Source organism: Acomys russatus, chromosome 2, assembly GCF_903995435.1.
Source record: "Acomys russatus chromosome 2, mAcoRus1.1, whole genome shotgun sequence".
NCBI lineage: Eukaryota > Metazoa > Chordata > Mammalia > Rodentia > Muridae > Acomys > Acomys russatus.
Genome location: NC_067138.1, coordinates 37,562,388 through 37,586,809, shown reverse-complemented (window position 1 = coordinate 37,586,809; position 24,422 = coordinate 37,562,388). Strand labels below are relative to the sequence as shown.

Sequence of the window (24,422 nt, the reverse complement as noted above, 5' to 3'; positions counted from 1 at the left end):
AACACATAATATGGCCTAATGAACAAATTAGGTGACCCGAAAAAGGAAAATATGTGATGGGGAACTGGGATATCCATTCTAGCAATACGCAGTCATGAGTAGGTGTCCTCAGGCAAAGCATTGTTGAGAACTCATCCCAAGCCAAAGGAGTTGGGCTGGCATGCCTGCACAAAAATGCTAACCTCAGCTTTTCTAAGAGGACAGGTTGGTGGCAGGATCCTCCAGCTAGGAGGACCACTGCTGTCTAGTTATGTTTGGATGTGGATCACAGAGGAGCAAGTGTTTTTACAATAACACATTTGCTTATAATTTCCCATGCGGCCTGAAATAGCCTCATTTATGAATATCCCAGGTAAAGATACTGAGGAAATGATTGTTTTTAGTCATGACAGATAAATATAATTATTATTGAAATAAATTTAACCTTATCTTCGGGAATATTATCCAGCCACCAAGAATTGAAACTCTAGGTGATTATTGTTAGATTAAGAGTGGAAGAAACAACTAGAAGTCCCAGCCACAGGTCCCTCCAATTTCTCATGCTGCTGTAATTGTGGCTGTTAAAAATTGTGGAGACCTGAGATTGCACAGTCCCTGCAAGCTGGTATAGGACGTGTATCTCCTGAGCAAGAAACAAACTTTGATTGACATATATGTCATAGGTTATTCTGTCATCTGAGCACATGGAGTGGACATAAACCATAGATGTGGAACTCCACACTGAGGGTGCCTCAGTTTTAAGGTTTTTCTCCAGAGAGAGAAGCTATCTTGATTGCTTGGACAACAAGTAATACTGGTCTGTTGTCTGGAGGGAGACATTGGCTTAACCTTTAATTCTGTTTGCTATATAGGAATCTTTGAAAACATGGTTTGTGTAAAATAGCAGTGTTTCTGTTCACTCAGTGTATGGAAGTATGGGAAATTCATAGAGCAGTCTTTCTTCTTAAAAGTTTGTTTGTTTGATTGTTTGTTTGCTTTACATTCTGTCGTAGCCCCAGGCTTCCTCACCTGCCAGCTCCACCCTCCCTTCCTCTGCCCACCCCCTCCTTTATTCCTCAGAAAAGGGGAGCCTCACTTCCTATCTACCCCAGTTCCTCCAGTCATATAAAGACTGGCCATGTCCTCTTCTCCTGTGGCATGGCAAGGCAGTCCCAACAGGAGAAAGTAATTGAAAAGTTGGCAAGAGGGTACATGTCAGAGATAGCCACACTTCCCCAGGCACACATGAAGCCTGAGCTGCCCATCAGCTACATCTGTGTAGGCAGCCTAGGTCAAGTCCATGCAAGGTCCTTGGTTGGTGTTTCAGTCACAGTAAGCCCCTTTGGGCCCTGGTTAGTTGGTTCTGTTGGCTGGTTGTGGTGGCACATGCTGTAGGATTTGCTGAATTAGGCAGAAGCAGGAGGATCATGAGTTTGAGGCCAGTCTGGACTACATATTTAAAAATGGGGCTGTAGAGGTAGCTCACAGTTTAAGAGAAGTCTTTCTTTCTTTCTTTCTTTCTTTCTTTCTTTCTTTCTTCACAATCATAAACTTAACTCTGCAATCCAGCTAAACTTGGAGGGGAATGAGGACAATATGAAACCGAAAGAACTTCAGTGAGAGCAGAGATTACAGGGTACTGGGAGCAGATGCAGTGGGGTGCTCTCCTGAGCTACAGAAGGAATGGTCTGGTGGCTAAGATGCCCACAGGTCAAAAGCATTAGAGTTGTCTACAGTTAGAAATGGTGATCTTCTTGCTGGTCTTGCTCTTCCTGTACCCAAAGCACTCCATGGATTCCATGACTCCCTTTGTCTCCTTTCACCTTCCCAAAGCCTACATGCTTCCCATCCAGCCACCCGGTCTTGGCAGTGTAGATAAAAAACTGGGAACCATTTGTGTTTGGTCCAGCATTTGCCATGGACAAGACGCCAGGACCTGTATGCTACAGGATGACGTTCTCATTCTCAAATTTCTCCCCATAGATGGACCACACGCCATTGACATAATGGCATGTGAAGTCACCACCCTGGCACATGAATCCTGGAGTAATTCTGTGAAAGGAGGAACCCTTATATCAAAATCCATTTTCTCCAGTGCTCAGAGGACAAACAATTTCTGCTGTCTTTGTAACTTTGTCTGCAAAGAGCTTGAAGGAGATGCGGCCCAAGGGCTCACCATCAACCGTGTTGTGGAAGAACACAGTGGGGTTGACCATGGCTGCAGCAAGCGATGAGAGTGGACAGTGGCGTCTGCAAAGCCAAAAAGTCTTACAAACAGTAGTACAAATAAGGTGTATAGAGTCAGGCCAATTTTTCAACTCCACCACTATCATTTAGCAGCTTTCAAAGAAACTTGTAATTCTATTTGTTGTCTATAAAGTGGGAAGAATAGGAACTATCATGTATAGTTACTGTAAGAATTAAATCAAACTATCAGTAGTAAAATATGTGTCAATGTACTCATTTACAACAATTTAATATATGTGTAGATGTTGTAATATAGCATTGCAAAGCATTATTAATTTCAAGTGTGTTTAGCTTTGAAATGTCCTTTAATATATTTATATTGAATACAATGGTGAATCCTAAGTAAGAAACTGCCTTGGTACCAGCTCAACTACAGACCTTCTGAGAAGCTTTGGCATGTCACAGAACCTACTTGATCTAGGAATGCAATGACTAAGGATTCATGAGTGATGGTGCCAGTCTGGTAGTGACTTTATGAACAGTTATGCTAAAAAAAAATAGGAGTCTGTATATTGACTCAGTAGGAAAGTATGTCCCTGATGAAATAGTCAGATCTGTCAGGGACAGGTCTGTGAGGACCTTGGGACTCAGCAGGGCACTAAACCGGGTGAAATACAGTAGCAGCCATGCAATTACTTTGCAAGGAGCAATGAGTTGTTCATTTAAGACATTTAAACCTGTCAATTAATGGGTCGATTACCATCATTTCTAGAATCAAGTCAAAGATGAAAAATAAAAACACAAAGTGATGAGTGGGAGAAAGATGTGGCAACGGAGCTATTTTATAGGTTCATTTTGGGATGAAGGGAGGTCTACTTTTAGTTAGGCCATGACCTATAAACCAGGTTAAGTACTTCTGGAAATCCCAGCTGTTGTCAGGCTGTGTGGAGCCTGGCCAGCCTTTTTTCAAATGACCGAGTGTGCTGTTGCTGCCTCTGGCTTCTCCTGAGCTTCAAATTGCTGCCTGAAGCAGCTGCTCAAACACTTTAATGGCCACAATTAAACCGTCCCAGAGGCTGACCTTTAGACATGGCAGTGGTGAATCAGGCCAACTGGCCTGGGGTCTGCCATCTTTGGCAAAGCCTTGCATGTTGTGTGTGACTTTGTCTTTCATTTGGCTTTCCTGAGCATAGATTAAGAGATCAGATTTCCAATAGCACTGGTAGAAATGGGCCAAGACAGTGTCGCACAAAAAATTAAAATACCCTGATCAGAGACGTTCTTGGAAACAGTGTGTTTAAAGAACCCTCAGGATGTTCAGGAATTCTTAAATTCTTTCATCGTATAGAGTCACATTTTTACTAGAATAAAGGAACAGAATTCATGACCAGAAATTACTGTTTTAATCATTGGTTATGATCAACGATACAGGAAGTCCTTCAAATATGAGATACAGCTGTGGCCAATGGTTCACCTGTGGTCCATAGGAGACAAAGCTTCCTTCACTTGGTTCACTAAAGGTCCTAGCCTGCTGACTGGTATTTAGCAGAAGCTCCATGAATGGTTAAAAGGTAGCGCGGAGACAGAAACTCTCCCTCTACACAGCTAGCAGTCTGGTATGTATGTGACTGAGACAGCCATAATTGGTGAGGAATTCTATGAAAGAAAGAACTGTATGGTATGAAGTGACAAGATATCAACACAAAGGGACAAGGACTTTGGTTAGCAAGGTGCAAGGAAGTGTATTTGGCTCATAACAAAAAGGGCTCATCTATGATGTGTTCGCAGGAATACAGACAGTATCAATTAGGCAAAGTACCCTAGCAAGGAAATAACATAAGTTTAAACAGAACAAAACAAAAACAGAAGGTGTGGGCCTGGAGAGATACCTCAGTGCTTAAAAGTGCTTGCTTGTATATATTTTTTCAAGTTGCATTTATGTATTCAGAATATATATGTATATCCATATACCTCTATGTTTCTAACAATAACTAATGACAAAGGGGGGTCATGAGTTTCAAAAATCAGCAAGGAGGGGTACATGGGAGAACCTGAAGGGAGCAAAATAAAACAGGGGAATGATGCAGTTATATTATAATCTCAAAAAAATAAAAAGGATAATTTAAGTAAAGCACTTACTGTCTTTACAGAAGACCCAGGTTCAGTTTTTGGCATCTCCACAGCAGCTCACAAGCATCTGTAGCTCCAATTCTGGGGCATCTAATATTCTTTCTACCTCCCTTTCACCAGCACATGTACATACCTGTAGGCAAACATTCACACACATACATTAAAATAAATAAGTATTAGAAACTGCTTAAAAAACAAAAAGAAGGTGAAAATGAAGGGTAACTGCTAAAACTGTGGGAGATAGGTAAGTTTTAAAAAACAAGGATGAGGTGGTAGGAAAATCTGGGCATTATTCTGTCTTTAGAGTCATTTATAACAGGCAGAGTGGCTTTAAAAAAAAACCACAGAAATTACTCTACTGTTCTGCAAGCCACAAGTCTAAGGTGAGGTGATAGCAGGTTGTTTTCTTGAGTCTCCAGGTGAGAATGTCTCCTCTGAGCAGTTGGTGGCTGAATACCTTGGCTCAGTACCCTTGGCTGAATATACGTCATTGTAGACCCTTCCTTTGCCTTCTCAGCCCCCTCTCTTTTCTGAGCTTCCTCTTGGATGTCTTCTCTTCTTATTGCGTAACACTTGTCATCAGACTTGAAGCACTGTGAAGGAAATCTTGGTTGAGAATGATTAATTTTCTCAGGATTGTTAATTTTGTTACATTTCCAAAGACTGCTCTTCTAGGCCCATGTCCCCATCCCCGTGCCCCTGTGATTTCATCTTTTGGGAGGAATTCAGAGTTTACTTAACCCATACATTTCTGTCTGAAGTGAAAAACTATTAGAAACTACTATCTGAAAATTGTCCTTTTAATTTCCAGTATAAGGAAGAGGAAAAAAAGAGGGAGATGTTGGCAGTGAGAGGAGGTGTCTGAAGACAGCTGCATGTGGTGGCAGGAAGCCTGAGTTGGGCTTAGGGCCAGCAGCTGTAGTTCAGGCAAGGATGGAAGCTTCTCTGCTGAAATGAGGACAGTAGTATGCAAGTGACATCTTGGTTCAGGCATAGCTGTCTATCATCACACAGAGCTTGATTGGATATCAGCCAGGCATCTTCCTTTTTATGTCTTTACAATTCCTAACTCTTGGCCCTCCTATCAGCCTCTTATTCTCCTGGATACAGTTTCTATTGAGTGCTCAGTCACTGTTTTCAAAACCTTGCCACATCCCTTCCTCTGTGCAACTCCCATAGGCCTTAACGCCCAACCATAAATGGTTCTGAAACTCTAGCCTTTCTTTGTAGCGCATTATACTTCTTGTAGGCTTTGAGGTTTCCAGTATGTACTGGCTATCTATGAGAAGCTAAGAGTGTCATAGGGAAGAAAGTAGAACAAGTTTTGGCTTAACTGGAAATTAGATGTTGGCAAGTCTGGCTCTCAGTTTCTGGAAGGATTTCCAATAATACTTGTGACACATTTCCTATAGAAGAGGAAATAGTGCCCACATCTAATTTGTAGATACCGTGGACAAAGCCTTCTCTATAAAATGTGTTAGTCCTTGCTAACAAATGCATGGAACCAAAATTAGAATTTGTAACTGGGCTAGGCATTAAAGATGGAAACGACACATTTCTTCTTTGAAATACAAAGTGCAAACATCCAGGGATAGGACCACCGAGAGTTCTCATCCTTCCCCCTGCCCAGTTAACGGGATGGAAAGAAGAGCTCCGCACAAGTGTGCTAGATTCTGAGTGTGCTGCACAAGTGTGGGTCTTTGCTGAAACTGAACCTGCTCCTATTTGCACACTCCCTTAAAGAATGAGTGTGTCTTGTTTTTAAATGCACTTTTTATGTGTCTGTTTCTGCGTCTGAGTCTTTCTCTGTGTGAGTATGTGCCTGAGAGGGCATCAGGTGCCCTGGATCTGGAGTTATAGGCAGTAGTTAGCCTCCATGTGGGTGCGGAGAACCGATCTTTGGTTCTCTGCAAAAGAAGTTCAAGGTTTTCACCACTGAACCCTCTTTTTTCACCTGAGAGAGACAATTTTCCACTTACTAGTGACATTTATCTTTGTTACAAGAACTACCTAATTCAAACTGGCTTAGCCAAGTAGAGACATTAATGGGAAACTTAAGAATAAAAATAAGATTAGTACAAAGTCCTAAGCCAAAAGTGTCCCTGTGGCTCTATACTTTCGTAGTGTTTCTCTACATATGTACTGTTTTCACACACAGCTCACTTCCTGGATAGAACAGGAATGTGAGAGTGTTTCACACTTATCTGCTTTTGACTATCACTTGTGTTCTGCAGGGAGGCACTGGTAACTGGCCAGGTTGGAGTCAAAGACCTTCGTCTGGGGCTGTGAGTAAAGAAAGCCTTACTGGATGAGCAGAACCTAGGAGTGGGGAGAGCGCAGTGTCTTCATGGGAAAACATGGAATTATCATGTTTTAAAAAGCAAGGGATGAGAATTAAGAAGTGAAATACCTGTAGTCACAGGCAAATGTCCATTCACTTTGGGCAAATTATACATTCCTTGTTCCTGTGTGGTTTTTTTCTTTCTTTTTCTTTTTTTTTTTTAATTTTTAAAGTGGGAATAATGATATTTGTACACTCCCCACTGAGTAATTGAGAAGATAAAGTGAGTTAATATGTGTAAATTCTATTAGAGTAGTGCCTAGTCATATCTATATTAGCTTTAATATCTATTTATTTACTTACAATGGGATCTTTGTCTCTGCTGAGTTTTATATAGACAGGCATCAAGCTGTTTTATTGAGCAGAAAGATATTGCAAACTTATAACAGTGCACACAGAGCTGGAGAGGAAGCAGGAATTTCCATAAGGGGTGAAACAGATCCAGGTTTCTGCTGCTCATCCTCATCTCTATTTCTGCCCCTTGTCCTAGCCACGTCATCATTCACTGGAGTTCTCAAGCATCTTCTGTGATCTCCTGGCTCATTGCATTGTTCTCACAGTGCAACTCCCAGAAGACATCCCAAACGTTTTGCATACAGTGTGGCTCTCTAGCTGCTATCATTCGAGGTGCCGTGTCCAAAATACAAAAGCACCACTTTCCAAATGTCTTGCAGTCTATGTCTCTAACACCATTTCCTTCCACTATGCCTGTAGTCTTCTGCTGTGTAGCCTCCTGTTTTCCCTGTGTGTCTCACATTGTCCAAACTCCTTATCATCTCCTCTAAAATGCTCTCCCTTAGATCTCAAGTGGCTGCCTGGTCCTCACCGTCTCACAGGAGACCTTTCCTGATCAACCGGATGATGTGCTTTTCCTTTTCCACAGCATCGTTTTCCTGTATTTTAACTCTTCTACATTTCTTACCATTTGTGCCATCTTCGCTTTCTGAACAATTCCACTAAAACCAGATGTCTGGGGTGGGAGCCCGGGAAGAATGTGTCATCTATGACAGAGTGATAAGATTCTGGCGTAGTATTTGGAATGTGCCCTTCCACTAGGACCATTTGTTCTTACCAGAGAGGTTAGTTGAGTCTTTGAGAGAATGAACAGGAACTCTCTTTCCACCTCTGAGTTCAGGGAATCAAGATTAGGATTCAGAATCTTCTGAAAGCTGAAGTCATAAAAACTGTACCAGTAAAGGTGAAGGAGTAGAGAGTATTTGGTTTCACTTTCTCCATCATCAAAACTGCATTTTAAGTTATTATTAGCACCCAAGGTGATCGGTAGACATATATGCAAACTAGAGGAAAATAATATAATCCCCAAATAAAATTAGCATTCTAATTCTGTGAATGCAATTTATATAAATGAAATGTAGTGAGACATGATCATAACCACAAAGACAGATAAAGGGAAAGAATTTTCAGAAGACACAAAACTATGAACAAGAGTTTCAGACACCTGATAGCAGATACAAATAAAACAAACAAGCAAACAAACAAACTGCTGGGCATGGTGGCTCAGACCTGTAATCCCAGCGTTCAGGAAGGCAGAGACAGGTGGATCACTGTGAGTTCAAAGCCAGCTCGGTCTACAAAGTCCCGGACAGCCAAAGCTACACAGAGAAACCCTGTCTTGAAAAAAACCAACCAATCAAACAGACAAAGACAAATTGGCTAGGTATCCATTACATAGGAACAAATGGGCATTCTAGAAATCAAAACCAAGGGGGCTCCCCTCTTCTGAGGAGTAGGGGAGAATGGATAGAGGGAAGAGACAGGGAGGGTGGGACCAGGAGGAGAGGAGAATGCAGAATACAGTCAAGATGTAAGAGTGGATAGAGGGAAGAGAAAGGGAGGATGGGACGAGGAGGAGGGGAGGAAGTGGGCTACAATCAGGATGTAAAGTAAGTAAGTAAATAAATAAATAATAGGAAAAACCAGAATGTAGTAGACTCAACCAAGGGAAGAATTAACATAGAATAGTACTCATCAAAGAAGAATTGGAGTAGTACATGGAGGAGAGGCCAGACTCAGAGGACTCCTTGAATAGTTGCCAGCCACTATGCTGCACTTGAAGGTAACAAGGAAAGCAGGGAAGAAGAGACCTTGAAAAGAATATTTAGAAGGTGATGCTAAACCACCAATGAAAACACAGGTCAAAGATCTTAGAAATTTAAGAATGATAAAGGAAAGGAAACCTTCATTCAAGGAGCAAAGACAGACATCCTAAAAGGAGCCCTGATACTGGACAGGGATGGATGTCATGGGCTAAAATGAGTGAAAAGCTCTTTCTGGAAATGCAATAAAACATATTTTAATGTTTTCTTCAGATAGCAGGAAAAAGTATGCCAAGTGAAAAATTGGAGATCCAAGAGGAAATGTAGAAGAAAGACAAGGAAGTACATGGGCACATCTAGGAAAACGTTGACTGTAAAGTAAAAAGTGCTCATAAAATATCACTCTGTGCTGCAGATCACATGTAATTTACATGTATGGCAATAGTGATATAAACTGAAGTAGGGGAAATTTAAATGTGCAAGACTATTATGTTATCCAGAAAAAAAAAAACAATTACTACTGTACTTTGATATACCAGTGAAAATTACAATGTCTAGACTAGTGAAGGAATAATTTAAAACGAACAAAAAGTTGAAATGTAACAAAATACATAGAAGTCAAGGGAGAAAAAGGACATTAATATTGATAAATTGTCTTAATGTACCAATTAGCTGAGAGAAGCTGTCATATTAAGTAATTCAGAACCTAACTGTATTATATTTATAGTTCTTCTGAAACACCAAGATTAAAAAATACTAACAATGAAAGGATAGAAAAACTATAACACACAAGCTCTGGCTAAAAGAAAACTTGTGACTAGACCAATATCAAGCAATTAGCTTTCAATAGAAAACTATGCTGGTACCTACAAGCCAGTTCTAATAGGAAAAAAAAAGGTAAGTTGCATATGAAGATATAAGAAAGTGAAATTGTGTGTATCCAGCATAGTCTCAGAACACATAAAACATATTGGCGAGGTGTTCAAAAGGAACACGGTCTTAAGGTGTAGCCACAGATTTCTCAGTGATTTATAGGAAAAGAGGAAACTGTATCTTAACAAAATAAACATCCCAATGCTTATATGGTGATTCACTTGGCACTAAAACACTGAGCCATATTTTTAAATCTCTGTACTTTATGGCTCAGCCAAATTAAAAACAAAGCAATACCCTTCTGTCATAGACCTAGTGGAGGGGAATAGGGTGAAAGAGGGAGGGAGGGAGGGAGGGAAGAACAGGAGGATACAAGTGAGGGGACAACAATTGAGATGTAACCTAAATAAATGAATAAAAAACAAAGCAAAATAATTACTATGAGAACTTTTGTACTATTTCTGTAAATAGCTAACTTCCAACTTCTTTTTTACTACTTAAGAAAGTTCTCCATAGATCTGGCTGACCTCATATTTAAAAACTGTATTCGTATAGCTTATGTCCGAGTCTTCCCAGGACAGTTCCACTCTCTGCACACCCATCTATAGTAAAATCACAGGCATCGATGGAGCTCCATTTCCCTCACTCTGAGGATCCAGCAAACCTTAAACTGTACTGTTGGCTCCACATTTTTTTTCTTTACCATTAACTAATTGTGTGATTTGATAAGGCAGTTCGATTCTTTGAGCTTTAATTTCCTCTTCTATAAATGGCTTAAAGAACATCTAGCTACCGAGATTGTTGCAATAATTAAGATAACGTGATGAATCTGTGTTTGTGCACTTGCGTAATTATCCACCAATCTCTAAGACAGATACATATAGAGCTGTAGTATTTTGCGTAGTCTAACTGCTCAATAGACAACAGTACTTCACAGTTTGCTCGTATTTCGGCAAAAACTCCTATATTCATTGGAGTGCAGCTGTTATTCCCTGATGGCCTTCAACTGTGTTTGCTTATGGGGATAAAGGTTCCCGTGTTCTTCGCCATCTTCATGTTTTATGTGCCCTCAGTTCTTTTTTCTTTTTCTTTTTTCTTTTTTTCCACTTTTAAATTATTTAATTAATTTATTCAGATTACAATTCAATTATTATCCCATCACTTGTTTCTTCCCGTTCCTCCCTCCCTCCCACTTTCACCCCATTCCTCTCCCCTAGGTCTAAGACCAAGGGGGACCTCCTCACCCCCCTATATGGTCACAGGGTATCAAGTCTCTTTCTGCTACAGTTCCCTCTGCTTTGGTGGCTCTCAGTCTTTGCTGTAGCCACACTCACTTGCGAGAGTCTCTGATGTTTGACATGAAGATTCTGGATGCTTATGTTAAGCTGTTTCTTTCTTTCTTTTGAGATATAGTCTCACTGTGTAGCCCAGTGTGACCTACAACTTCCCAATGTCCTTGCCTATTGGCCTTGGCCTCTTTCATGCCAGGGTAGATCACAGACATGGACCACCAAACCCAGCTTAGATATTTACTTCTTAGCAAAAGGTTTGGTAAATATGTCTGAGCAAAGAACTAGAGTGAAGAAGCATTGCTATGTCCTCAGTCTGCGGGGGTTGATTCCATGTGTACTGGTTCCTCCAGTACCCACAGACCTTCAGCCCCACATTTACAGCCTTGATGTGAATCCTTGTGGATGCTTGTCCATGCTCTTATATGCATCTGCCTCTACTTGGGTGGCTGTTGTCTGCTTACATTTTCCAGTCACCTTACTGTTTTGTACATTCTGAGGGTCAATATGCAATACTTTGTTCCATCAGTAAATTGCTAGCATACAACTGAATATCCCTCACAAAGCATACAGGGTTGACAAAAAGAAAGCAAGGTCACCTGCTATTGTAATTTTGCCGTACATATTTTTATACTTTTGGTACTTTAAAAGTCTTTGTATACTCCTTTTTTTCCCCAAAATAAATTGGTTTACTGCTTTTGAAAGTTCTATAAAACTAAAACAAAAAACTAGTACAAAAATTATATACAACAAATATGTGAATATGTTACATGTCAAAGTTAAAACTGATTTGAAAATATCTAATTATTTAATAATTGACATTAGAGTAGTTAAGAGTCTGGAAAATTTTAAATAATACTCCTTTTATACTCAGTATATAATAGACTATATTTTATAAAAACTTTAAAGTTGAATGCAATTGTTCTATGTGGAACACTTTTAAAGAATAACAGTATATCTGGACATCATAGAAAAAGAACAAATATATTGATCACATAAAAATGATGTAGAAATCTTCTCTGACAAAAATCCATAAAATACAATGTCCTTAGGCTGGTAAATACTCATGGCAGATGACATAACCAAAAATGTTGTTAAAAATAAAAGTCCTTAGATATGAAAATTATGTACATTACAATAAAGGCTTTGACAGGCTGGTACACAACAGTAATACAATGAATAAAATGTGAAAAAAAAGGTATAATATTTACTAATCAATTCGGCAAATATAAAATCTGGTATCTCTGTATGAGCAAACACCCATTGTTTTATGCCAGTGAACAAGCAGTTTGGTACATCTCCTGAGGATATTCGGTACTATGTGTCAAAATTGAAAGCATTAATTTTGACCATGTAATTCTATTTCTAACATTTTACCTGCTGACAACAAGCCAGGTAAACAGAAATAAATGCACAAAATATCAGTATAGCTTTCAATACAAAAAGAGGAAACCTGTACTTTAATAAAGGATTGATGAAAGTACATTTGGACAATATAAAAAGAGCAGTAATTTGGCATAAGTGGAAAACGTAGTAATTGGCAAATGGAATGGTTTCTCTGCTTTTCATTATTAGTGTGTGATGGTGTCAATTGAAGATTCTATTGTACTGTATTTCCAGTCTGGGTGTTCTTCCCTTTGTCAAATGAATATGTTTTATTATTTAGAAAATACAATGGATCTCTTTATAAGAAAAGAAATAAGAGTCCCTAAAACTTGGAATATGCGTTTCCTGAGTTTATCAATGTGCTGATAATAACAGCTGAAATGTGGGTTCTTGCTCTGACGGAGCGAGACATTAAGCACCTCCACTTGATGAGAGCAGAATTAAAGTTCAAAATCCGACATGGTCCTTGTGCTCAATTTCCAGACAAAGCAAATGTAGGACAAGTGGAAAGTGGCCTGATCCATGCTGATAGTCCCATACATGGTAAATATTGCTTAGGCACTTGATAGGCATATGTAGTCACTTAGTATCCAGATTGTGGTCACCTTTACAAAACAGGCATAGTGTGAACTGGAGAAGAGAGGAGGGAACTCTTTGGACAAGTTGTAGTGAAATGAGAATTGATTTTCGGTAACTAACTAGGGTCAAAATAGACTCCCCCCCCCACAAAGGCTCATCATGACACCTTTTGTAAAGCAGCCTGTATTTTAATTGACAGTTAAGACTACCTGCTGCGAAGGATAGAAGGCTACCTAGAAGAGACTTGATACCCTATGAGCATATACAGGGGGAGGAAGTCCCCCTCAGTCACAGTCATAGGGGAGGGGAATAAGGGGAAAATGGGAGGGAGGGAGGAATGGGAGGATACAAGGGAGGGGATAACCATTGAGATGTAATATGAATAAATTAATAAAATTTTAAAAAAAGACTACCTGCTGCTGCACGATGGTATACTTTTGAAGAAGTGCAGGTAGACTCCTTGACATAACTGCCTTTGCTCTAGACTCCAGGGCCTGCATAAAGCATGTGTTGTGTCACAACAACTGGATTTGTTTAGTGATGTTGGAGAGTAACCTGTTCATTTGATACATTTTCATAATTGGTATTACTTAGCAAGTGGCTGAAAATGAGAAACCATGATGGGTTGCCTCATTAATATTCAAGAACTTCATGGGAGGGCTGGAAGGCACTACAAGTGGGCTCTAAGCCAACATCACCAAAATTACATACATTTTCTTGTAAGTTACTAGTAGTTGTATAAAATACTGAAATACAAGGTTAAGAATAACGTGTTTTTGCTTGCGTTGTGTTGCCCACGACAGATGATGGAGAGTTAGATAAGAAGTTGTCCAAAATTCTTCCTTGACTGAAACTTACATCCTCTTCTGATGTATACCATTAACAGGGCTGTGGCTACCTTTGCTTTGGTTCTAGCAGCCTCCTGAGCCAGGGCATATGATCTGAACCAAAATAAAAGGTTGACTCCTTCTCCCAGATCTGCGATTCTGGCATCCTCCATGATCATGCTGAGGATTAAGCTGGATACATGATCAGGAAGATGGAAATCAAACAGGAATGAATTTCATTTATCCCGTAATATTGGCAAAAATTAAAAAGACGAAGACAGGGCTTCTGAGCTTATATGGAAATAGCAACTCTCAAACACCATTGCTGGGGCTATAAATTGGTACAAAACTTCTCAGAGTATTTTGGCAGTGTCTTTCCAGTCTGCATCTCTTTCAATCCAACATGTCATTTCTTGGAATCTGCACTACTGAATCCTCACATAACTAGGTAAGGACAGATGAACAGTGCGCTTATTGAAACATTTTAAGTAGAAAGTAACTTAAGGCCATTGAAACATTCATTACTAAAAATGTTTAGATATCCTAAGTACTAAGAAAATAGTGAATATGTTCAAGCAAAATCAAGCTGTGATATTCCATACAACCTCTAGAAATACATGCACACACATATGCATACATACACACACACACACACACACACACACACACACACACCTCCAGTGTATGAATTTGGAGTATATTCAGGATGTACTACTGAAAGAAAACAGCTAGTTATAAAATAGCACATAGAGAAATGATGTCATGTCTGTTGAGATAGAGACAGATGAAGGGAAGAAGGGAGAAAAGGACACTAGAAAGGATAGAGATGGGGAAGATGGGGACCCACAGCTTATTACCACCCATAATTAATCTTCTGTCATGCTGTTGCAATAAGGTCTTGGCGTTTAGTACATTATTAAATTCTGTAAGGTTACTCTGCTAAATTAATACACTGCTTAAGCATTGTAGCCATAAAAATAGTGGGAATGAAAAATAAAACTCTAGCTAAAAGTGCCGGTCATTGGATCGCCATGTCTACTGTGGCCTTTCTCTTTACTCCACTATAACGTGCATGTTCCTCTCCTAGTCCTAATCTTACCATCGCTGTAACTTGATAAATACCGTGCGACCTATGATGTAGCCCCACTGAATCCCAAAATTTCCTCTATGTTGAACAGTCCCTCTATGCCATAAACACTGTGTGGAACTGCCACATGCCAGTCTGTTCTACTACTAGAGGACATATAATGCCACATTTTAAAGTACTGTAGAGCCACCACATTAAAACCTAAGTTTTGCATAAGAACTACTTGAGTGAAAAATGATGGTGACTTTGCTCCAACTCATGCGTTCATTGTGATGTACTGACTACCTGGCACTCGGTTGTATTATGACTCTACTTTGTGCCAGACTTTGCCCTGCAATCTCTAGAGAGATGAGGTCCATGCTCTGCTCCTAGTTTACCATCCCATTTTCTTTTCTCTTCTTTCGATTCTCCTCGTCATCCTTTGAGAGATCTAAAATTATTCTTACAGCACCTAAAGGCACTAAAGTAGTCTTGACAAATTAGGACCTCGTGTCACAGTGGGAGATGGTGAAAGTCGGGGCTAAATTCAGGATATGTAATGGGGAGACTCGGGAAGGACCCTTCTGCTTTGCTTTTCCTGGATTGGAACTTGGGAGGATTCCAAAGATTTATTTTATTTTGGATTACATTTATGCGTGTTTGCCTGTGTGCGCATTGGTGCACTTGAGTGCAGGTGCTCTCGGAGGCCAGGAGAAGGTGTCAGACTTCCTGGAGCTTGAGTTATAAACAGGTGTGAGTGGAGAGACGTTCACTGGGAACTGAGCTTGGGTCTTCTTTAAGGTCCTTAGCCACTGATCCATCTATCTAGCTCCAAGCGTGGAAAGAATTGAAATCAGGAGCTGCAAATGGGCTGCTCAGTGAACTTGAAGGTAAGCTAGCATGGGCTACAATGTTGCATTGAGATAGAAATAGCCAGTACCTGTTTGCTGTGTGTCCTGAAACCAGGCTACAGAAAGCTAATAATGTCCCAAGAATTTTAGTTCATGGTTCAGTAAGTTTCCTTATTTTTTTTTATAATAATTGAGATTTCTATGTGTGATCTGACTCTAAATTTGTAATATGATATATTATATTGTTTTAAAAAATAGTGTGTCTGTGTCATTACTGTAAGCATTGGACAAGGGATTAAAATTACAGATTCTTTTCTTCAGCTGTTTTAGTTACAAGAAGTAGCGAAACTGAAAGCAAGTATAAATGCTTAGTGCTTCCTGTATGTGGAAGATGTGTCAAACGTTTCCCAGTGCAGTGAGGCTCAGGCATACCATCACAGTCCAGCAAGAGCAACAGCATGGTTCTTACTGTGGCCATGATCCTTGTTATAAATAGGTAACGACTGCACAGCGCCTGGCAAATTTTTACTTCCATGCCATTAGTAACACGAACTCCTACGCAGCACCAGTAAGTAAGGATATCATCATGCTGCAGAGCTGAGAATGTTGCTTTCTTCTGACCCAAGGTGGAATTTGCTACTCACCCATCTGGGACACTGGTTCCTATTTTGCACACACTCACCCACCGCTCTATGAGATCACGTTTATTCAAGGTGTTGAATAGTATCATTGCCGTTAATGCTCTGCCCCCTAAAGGGAACCACCGAATGTGCTCAGGGTATCATTAGTGCATTTGCATGGATGTGATGAGCTGCTATTTATAGAAAAGTACAGTGAAGAGCACTACCATCAGCGAGGAAACACTTAACTGTGTTTAACATTTTGTGATTCAGATGAATGAGGGGAGTCCCTGAATGTAAGACAGGAGCCTACCTACAGCATCACTAACCGCTAAGTGGTGATGGCTAGGAAAGATACCCAGAGATGGAAATGGGAGTTAATAACAATGTAGTTCCAACAATCCAAGCATCAAATGACTGAGAGCCAATAGAAGGCACCCACTAAATACTCTGTGGCACTCAAAGGTGAGGTCAAGGACACTTAGGATCTATACAGTGACTATTAGCTACTTTACCATTTACCTAAGATTAAGTAGTTAGGAATGTCCACACCCCCGCCCCCTTCATTTTACAGTTAAGAAACTGAGACAGAAGATGTACTGTCCAAAGGCCCAGTGTTACCAATGATCGTCTTGGTTCTGACTTGGCTGGAGGCCAAGAATGCCCAAAGGATGCTCATTCCTTTTGCTTTAGCTTCTAGTTATCTTTCTCAGCCCTCTAAACTAAATGATCACCCCTGTAGGAAAACTATGCCTGAGGATATGACCAAAAGTGAGAGTCACCTGGACACCCCAAGGGCTGGGTGTTCTTACAAGCACATCTCTTTATGTCTTACACCCATTTTTGCCATCAGTCCTATAAGCTGTCTCTAGACCTTTAGACTATTTTTTAAAATTTACTCATATTACATCTCAATTGTTATCCCATTCCTTGTATCCTCCCATTCCTCCCTCCCTCCCACTTTCACTCTATTCCTCTCCCTTATGTCTGTGACTGAGGGGGAACTCCTCCCCCTCTATATGATCATAGGGTATCAAGACCTCTAGACTATTAAATGGTAGCCATTTTAAGGAACCATCCCAGTCACTCTACCTTCTTCCTTTCTCGTAGGTTCCCACTTACAGTCCTATACTAAAGCTCCTACTAAACTCACCCTACACTTTGCTAAGTATCTCATTTCTCCAGTTGAACCCGAAGAGGCAAATGACCGAGAAGCCACTGTCCTGGAGTGGCTTTGGTGTCCCTTGATTCTGCCCAGCACCATAGCTTTCCAAGCCATGCATGCCTGAGGTGTGAATGCCTCCTTGGTGCTAAAGAATCCTGACCCCTCACCCAAAAACAGTATCTATCAAAAATGACCTTTCCTATCTCTTGGCAGTTGTGATAGAAGGCAACACATATTTCAATAATTAATATAATAATAATAATAATTAATATAATAATAATAATAGCAGTTAGGAATGCAAACTCTTAAAGTGCTCACTCTGTGTCTGTCATTAGAACAAGGGACAAGGGATTCACCTAATTATCTCACCCTATCTATTTGGCAATCATCAGGTCGGCACTATTTTGGTCCATTTAAAGAGGAGGAAACTCAGTTTAGGGAGATTAAATGACATCCTGTGCCTGATCCAATAGACAACAGAGATATATCTATATCCCCTGTGGCTGCTACACAAGGCTTTCACTCCTGCTCTGTCTCTTTAAACAGCCACCTTGTGGGCTGACGTGGACATCTAAGAAGATTTGCATAGATCTATATTTTTCCTGGTTTAAAGAAACTCAATTTACCCAAGTATTTGGCAGCTAACGCCTAAGCAATGATGCCAAAAATCACTTTATGTCTATGCATTGGCAGTACCTTACTTTGATTTTTGATAGATTTTTTGAGCATTTTTTGAGGGAAGGGACATTTTCAAAGGTGGCTTGATTTTAAACTGCCTCACTGGTAAAGGAAAACCTTGGGAATTGGAAAGGGAAGTTTAGCATGTGGGAATTTTTAGCTGGTAGAAATAGGTGTTGAATCCTGGAGGAATCCATTATTAAGCACTGCACAGGGAGACTGGCCCAATTTCCCACCACCCAGTGCGCCTGCTACCCCCAGTAGCCAATTTCCACGTGGAAGGATGCTGAAGCAATAACCAATAACTTTCCCTCCTCTTCTTACTTTAAGGGTTGAGTTCTTCAAACTGCCACCCCCAAACCCACACGAGGACATGCATATTCACGCACACCACACACAGTAAAGGGAGGCTGAGAGAATGAGGATTAAAGCAACACACAATGCTGTTCTTATACATCCATGTTAAGGTAAAGGCAATTAAAAGTTTGAGAACTTTACCTATGTGGTGAAATTTTATTTTAAACCCCTACCTTGGAGCAGAGGACATTGGAAGATTCCCAAGTATTTTCTTTCAAGAAACATCATATTAATATTCCAGCATATTTGAGATTTAACATTTCATATTCCTTCCTGCGCACCTTTTATTGTTCCTATTTACAGCGCACCTGAAACACATTGTGTAATTGGCAGAGAGCCCAGATTTTCCATTTAGAAACAGTTTGATGATTTCACTTTTTCTTCTTCCTTTTTTTTTTTTCCCTAACAGCAGGTGCTCCACATTGTAAACAATGCCAGCCGCCATAATATTATTAGCTTTTGAATTTTTATTACATTCTTGCCTCCCTACATATTTTAAACTTCAGTACAAGGAATTTTTGGCACCAGCTCAGCAAGCTTCTTATTTCCTAAGGAAGATAGATTCTGGTGAGCAGAGTGCTTCATTGTCATTTATAATTAGAAACTGTAAGATTTACCTAATCATAAAATCACCCAATATTTTCAGGTTTGTTTCCAATTTTCAAGGCAATACATTCACACCTGTCCTGAGCAGAACACTAATTCCCTTTCCTGTTACATTAGTTTCACAAACATTTAACCCTTCCTTAGCCCAGCATCTACCCGTAATTCTCCTGTCGCTTAGTTTTGAAAAGCCTGTAGTTAAAGGCTGGCTTTTTTTTTTAACATTTCTAAAGTGGCCAGAGTACAGGATATTGATGCATTCAATGGAGTTGTTTTAGTAATCAATGGGTATCACTGGATGATCAATTAGGTTTCAGCTGTCTTTGTGGGATAAAGAGAGGCTAAGGTGATATAATTGGTCATGCTCATTGCCAAATGCGCCATTGAAAACCCAGTCATGGTGACCAAACTCTCAGCAGAGAAACCGTATTCTGCATACAGCAAATGCTCAAAAAGTATTTACTTAAAAACAACAGCAACAACCACACAAACTCCCCCTCCCCCAGAAGCCTATGTAAATAGAGCAGTTCCCCATTGTTCTCAGGAGCTAAATTTTTATGCCCTATAATTCATGTATATGTTTTCTCAAACTTGTAGGGAAAAAAACCGAGTTCAAAAATCCTCAGCTAGTGCTCAGAGAGACTGAACGGATAGTTCTAAATGAATTCTCCAGTAGGCTGATGCTGTGTGCACACAGACACGATTTCCAGCCTTGAAGCTGAACATCCACATCCTATTTTGAGGTAAATTTCAAGATAACACTTAAGATAAACAATATTGAGTATTTTTTCCTCACAGGCTCTGAGGACCTTCCCCTCAGCTAGCCAGGAGGAGGGCCGAGCCATTCTGTCTATTTGTCCAGCTAAGCTTATCCCCACTAACTTGCATTCAGAGATATATTCTTTCCAGATCACTTCAATAAGTGAAAGCCCAGCAGAGAGCAGATGCAATGTAAGACAATAAAGGGAGAAAAGAATTAAAAATCCTTTGTTCTCCCTGCAGCATATCCATAAATCTATTAGCATTATTTCCCCTTCTTCTCTCTTTCCTTCTCCTTTCTTACTTATTTATTTACTTTTTTTTTTTACATCCCAATCCAGATCTCCAGTTCTCTGAAGCAACCCTTAATCAAGCTCCCCAAAGGCCTACGACTGCATGCAGCAATTTCTCCCCTGCTCTCAGCACAGATGTTTCACGCACATTCCATTACACCTACAAGCCATTACAGCTAATGGCTTATTCTGATGAAGAACACTGCTTTCTGCTCAGTGCAGCAAAGGGGAAAATTTCCTCCTGTACCGTTCGATCCCTGCAACAATGAAATGTGGGGGCAGGTGGCACAACAGAACTCTCTAATGTTAATTACATACTGTATTACCCCCAAATTTGGCTGGTCATTAATTATGCTAATTTACCTTGCTCAGAATTAGCACCATCAATGTGAACATTTGAGCAGATTATAGTAAAATGCAGTCTATCATGGTCCCTTGTAAACCTGAACCTTCTGAGCCATCCCCAGAAAGACCATTGTTACGAGATAGAAAACCTTAAGGAGAAATGGTCAGTGGTAATGTTTGGTCCCATTTTCAGAAAAAATATCCTAAGTTTTCAGGAAGATAATATGAAGAGGAAGTGCCTTGTTTAAGTCCTAACTAGATATGTCCTTTATTAATTGCTAGGTGTAGCAAAATTAGTCTAAAAAAGAAAACATCAAGAAAAATTAGGCTGCTATGTTTTGGACCGAATACAAATCACAGGTGTTATTTTGAAACAGAATGCAGGAGCTGTGGAAAATAGCATTTTCTGGCAGCGTCTGGAGTCTTAGCACTACGGAGTGTAGTGGTTTTCCTGTAAGCATTTTTCATAGAGCCTTGATAAGGGGAGATGTGAATTGTCTTCAACAGCTCCTATAGTTAGAGGTTGTATTTTTTTTATTTATTGCTCTATTAAAAATTAACATGTATCCCCCTCCACTAGTGCTTAGATTTTTCCATATTGATTATGAGCTTAATAAAGTGTATGAATTGGGTTAGGCTTACTTTTTTTTATGTGAATTAAATAAGTACAATTGCATTTCGGCCTGGTGAAATTGATTGGATTTCAGAAACAAATAGAATGTCTTTTCTGTGGAGTGAACAGTCTCCATCTCCTCTTCAAGGCTGCTGTTTCCTTCTACCCATCTCCAAGAAGCCATCATCATATTAACATAGATGACAATCTGGCAAGGAGGTGCTGATCAAAGATAAATTTCACACTCGCACTTCGCATTTTCTAATTACACCATCTGTGTCAGACTCCTTCGTGGCAGTTCTGCCCAATCTGTCAAACGCTGCGTGCCTGTGGGAATGCAGAGGAGCTGAGAAGATCGCCCTGTCTCCCCCCAACCCCCACCCTCCCAGCCTATCCATCACCCCCAATCGGAGCTGGGCAGAGATATTAGTCTAATTGGGGACAGGAATGAAAGTTCCAGGTTGCAGGGGAGATGAAGTGTTTGGGGAATGCAAGACATGCGATTGCAATTGGAATCATATTACAGGGCCTGCCCTAGCTTGTCTGGGAGCAGGCTGTGAACAAGCCAAGCATGCAATATCAGGACGGGAGGGAGAGGGCAGGAGCATGTGGGTGGGTTTTTTTTTTTTTTAAAGAGAATCATGAATGGGAAAGTGTCTTTTTTCATTTCTCTGTTTCTTCCAGGCATATTAAGGATAAATGATTGTGAACAGGCACTGATGGGAAGCTCTCATTCTCTTATTGTGAGAATAAGGAGTTAAATAGAATGACCCAACTGATAAGGCCAAATCTAATCTAATCAAGGCCAAGCAAATAAATCCAACAGTTCTACCTAAGTAGCAAGAATTAGTTCTTGGGGAATGCACTCAAGACATTTGGACACACGGGCTATAAACAAAAGGCATAGAAGACTGCTAGTTACTTAAATAAAAAAATAAGTTTTAAAATGTGTAGTAAAGTTCAATTCCACTTTGATCTCTTCTGTATTAATTTAGGGTGACAAAGTCCATGAAATATCAAAGAAAAATGAAATGATTACCCTTTGAAACTAGTACCACGGCATATCTATTTCTAGTTATTGATTTCTTTCTGCCCTGGGGTGCTGCCTTTAAGTCATGTTGTATGTGATGCCAAGGTAAGTAAATAAATGTAAAAAATCGTTTTAACTCTTCAATGGTGCACACTCAGTTGTGTTTGCTCAAAAATTGGTCTGCTATCAAACCAAGAATTCCCTCTCTCTCCTCTCTTCCTAAATTGTATTAGTGTTGCTGCCCTTGAGGAATCTGCAGTCACTCTTTGCCCTAGTCATGCCCCACTGAGAAAGTTTGGATAAAAAGAAAACAGGAAAATAAATAAGAGTTAGAAACTTGGCTGTAGAACTAGGTCTGTTGTTGTTGTTGTTTTCTGATTCTGTTTCCTATGAACACACACCTTCCACTTCATATATATGAAGCATACATGAAAACATAATAAAGATTCTAAGGCATACTGAGGTCTTTGAGTTCACATAACCTATGGGTTTGATTATACTGTGTTTTAACTATGGCGATATTTCTATTTAACTAGACGTGATTTGAAGAATCCCCCCGCCCCCGCATGTGCACTATCTCAGTGTCCTGGTGCTGAAATAGGATCACTTTGCTCTCATTGTGTCCCATAGGAAGTCACCTCATGAAGAAAAGGGATTTTACACTGTTCTTTGTCTTTCACATTGTACATGGTTACAGTTTTCTTGTTGAACTCTATATCTATATAAAAATATTATTTAGTGCCATTGGTAAATTCACTACATGCACAGTAAAGAAGGTCTGTCTGAGTCATTGAATGTGCACAGGCTGCTAGCACTGACATGACATGGGGGATAAAATTTCCCAATAACATGGCTCTTTAGTAGGTCCCTGCTTCTGGAAAGTCAGAATATTATAGACAAAATCCATAGTTTTTCTCAGAGTCTAGAAGTTTTCCTGGGCACAGCAACTTAATGTGAGGACCAAAGTGAACCTTGTTAAAGATACTGTCTACTCCAGCTGTGACAATAAATTCATGGGAATAGTGATTACATACTGAGTACATAGAAAGCTATGAAGAGATCATTTTCAGCCATGTGATTTCATTGTCTTTACATATATTTTCACCACATATATATGCAAATTTATGTATATATAAATATGTATGTATTGGTCATAACTGAAGAGTTCAGGAAAAATGTGAGAAAAGACAACAAATGAGAAAATAAAAACTTAGACACTGGACACAGTAACTATACACAAAAGATATGTCCTACAGATTAGAGAACTGGAAAGACATTTCTAAGTAGTATTTGGTTCCATGGGTTGCTACTTTCAATGTTAAGGGAACGGCCTTCACTTTAAACCTTTTGATTAAACTAAGCCTCGATATCGATGAAGGATCCACATAGTAAATCCATTAAATTACTTAATCACTCTACTTACTTAATTCAGTGGTGAATGACACTGGGCTCAGCAGAAGCAGAAGTTTTGTTCCTTTATTAACATGCAACTGTCTCCGGTGCCCAACACCTGTCCCGTGTCCTCTTTAGTCTCAGAAATACATAAGCTTCTAGAAGTAAAACGGTCATAAATCAGGCACATACCTAAGAGACTTCAAATATTTGTGGAGCTGTGCATCTTTGGAGTCTTTGCTTCTCCTCACTGTTTATGAAACTGACAAGTGCACAAGTCCTGATATAATGGGTAACATTTAAATTTGTACCTGCATTGTTGGGATCTTTTAGTCCAACTGAGTTTTTAATAATCACTTCCCTCTTCAGGTGTGTGAGGTAGAGTTTTTAACAGTTTTGTTGTGTTTACAAAACAGTTTGGTTTTTTAAGGGCATTAAAAATTATTCTGGAAGGTGCCATGAGTGTCACCCAAAAGAGCTGCCAAAACCTATGGCGATATACTTCTCTAAACCTACAGGTAAAAGAAAGTGGCTCAGTGTTTTGAAGAAACAAAAGAGCACAAAGAATTGGGGGATTCATAGTCACTTGCCATTCCACCCATGGCTTGGTTTCTACCTCAGCACCCACTGCAATCCCATCTAAGGAATCTTGCATCCTTATTTCAGTTAATGCATCTATGTATAAATATTTAAAGAATAAAGATTATTTGGGGGACTCCCTGGCTCAGTAAAACTCAACAGCTCTAAGTATAATATTTATGGAAAAATGAAAGTAACATTTGGGGCCAATATGCAAAGAGTTGTCTCCTAGATAAGGCACTAGGATGGGAAAATTGCAGTTTCACCTCCACCATCCTGGAAACAAAATGCAGAACAGCCTGGTTGCTAGCTCTGCGTGTCTTGATCCTTGTCCAATCTCACTCCGGTAAGCTTTATTTCACACCCCATTTAGAGCATGCTTGGAGGAGCACCCAAAGATTTGAGAGAAGGCTCAAGGCTTAT

General features: G+C 39.8%; 1 pseudogene; it reads right to left on the bottom strand.

The window, feature by feature from the left end:
- Positions 1-1,699: 1,699 nt before the first annotated feature.
- LOC127206832 (peptidyl-prolyl cis-trans isomerase A-like) lies at positions 1,700-2,195 on the bottom strand (annotated as a pseudogene).
- Between the last annotated feature and the right edge of the window lie 22,227 nt (positions 2,196-24,422).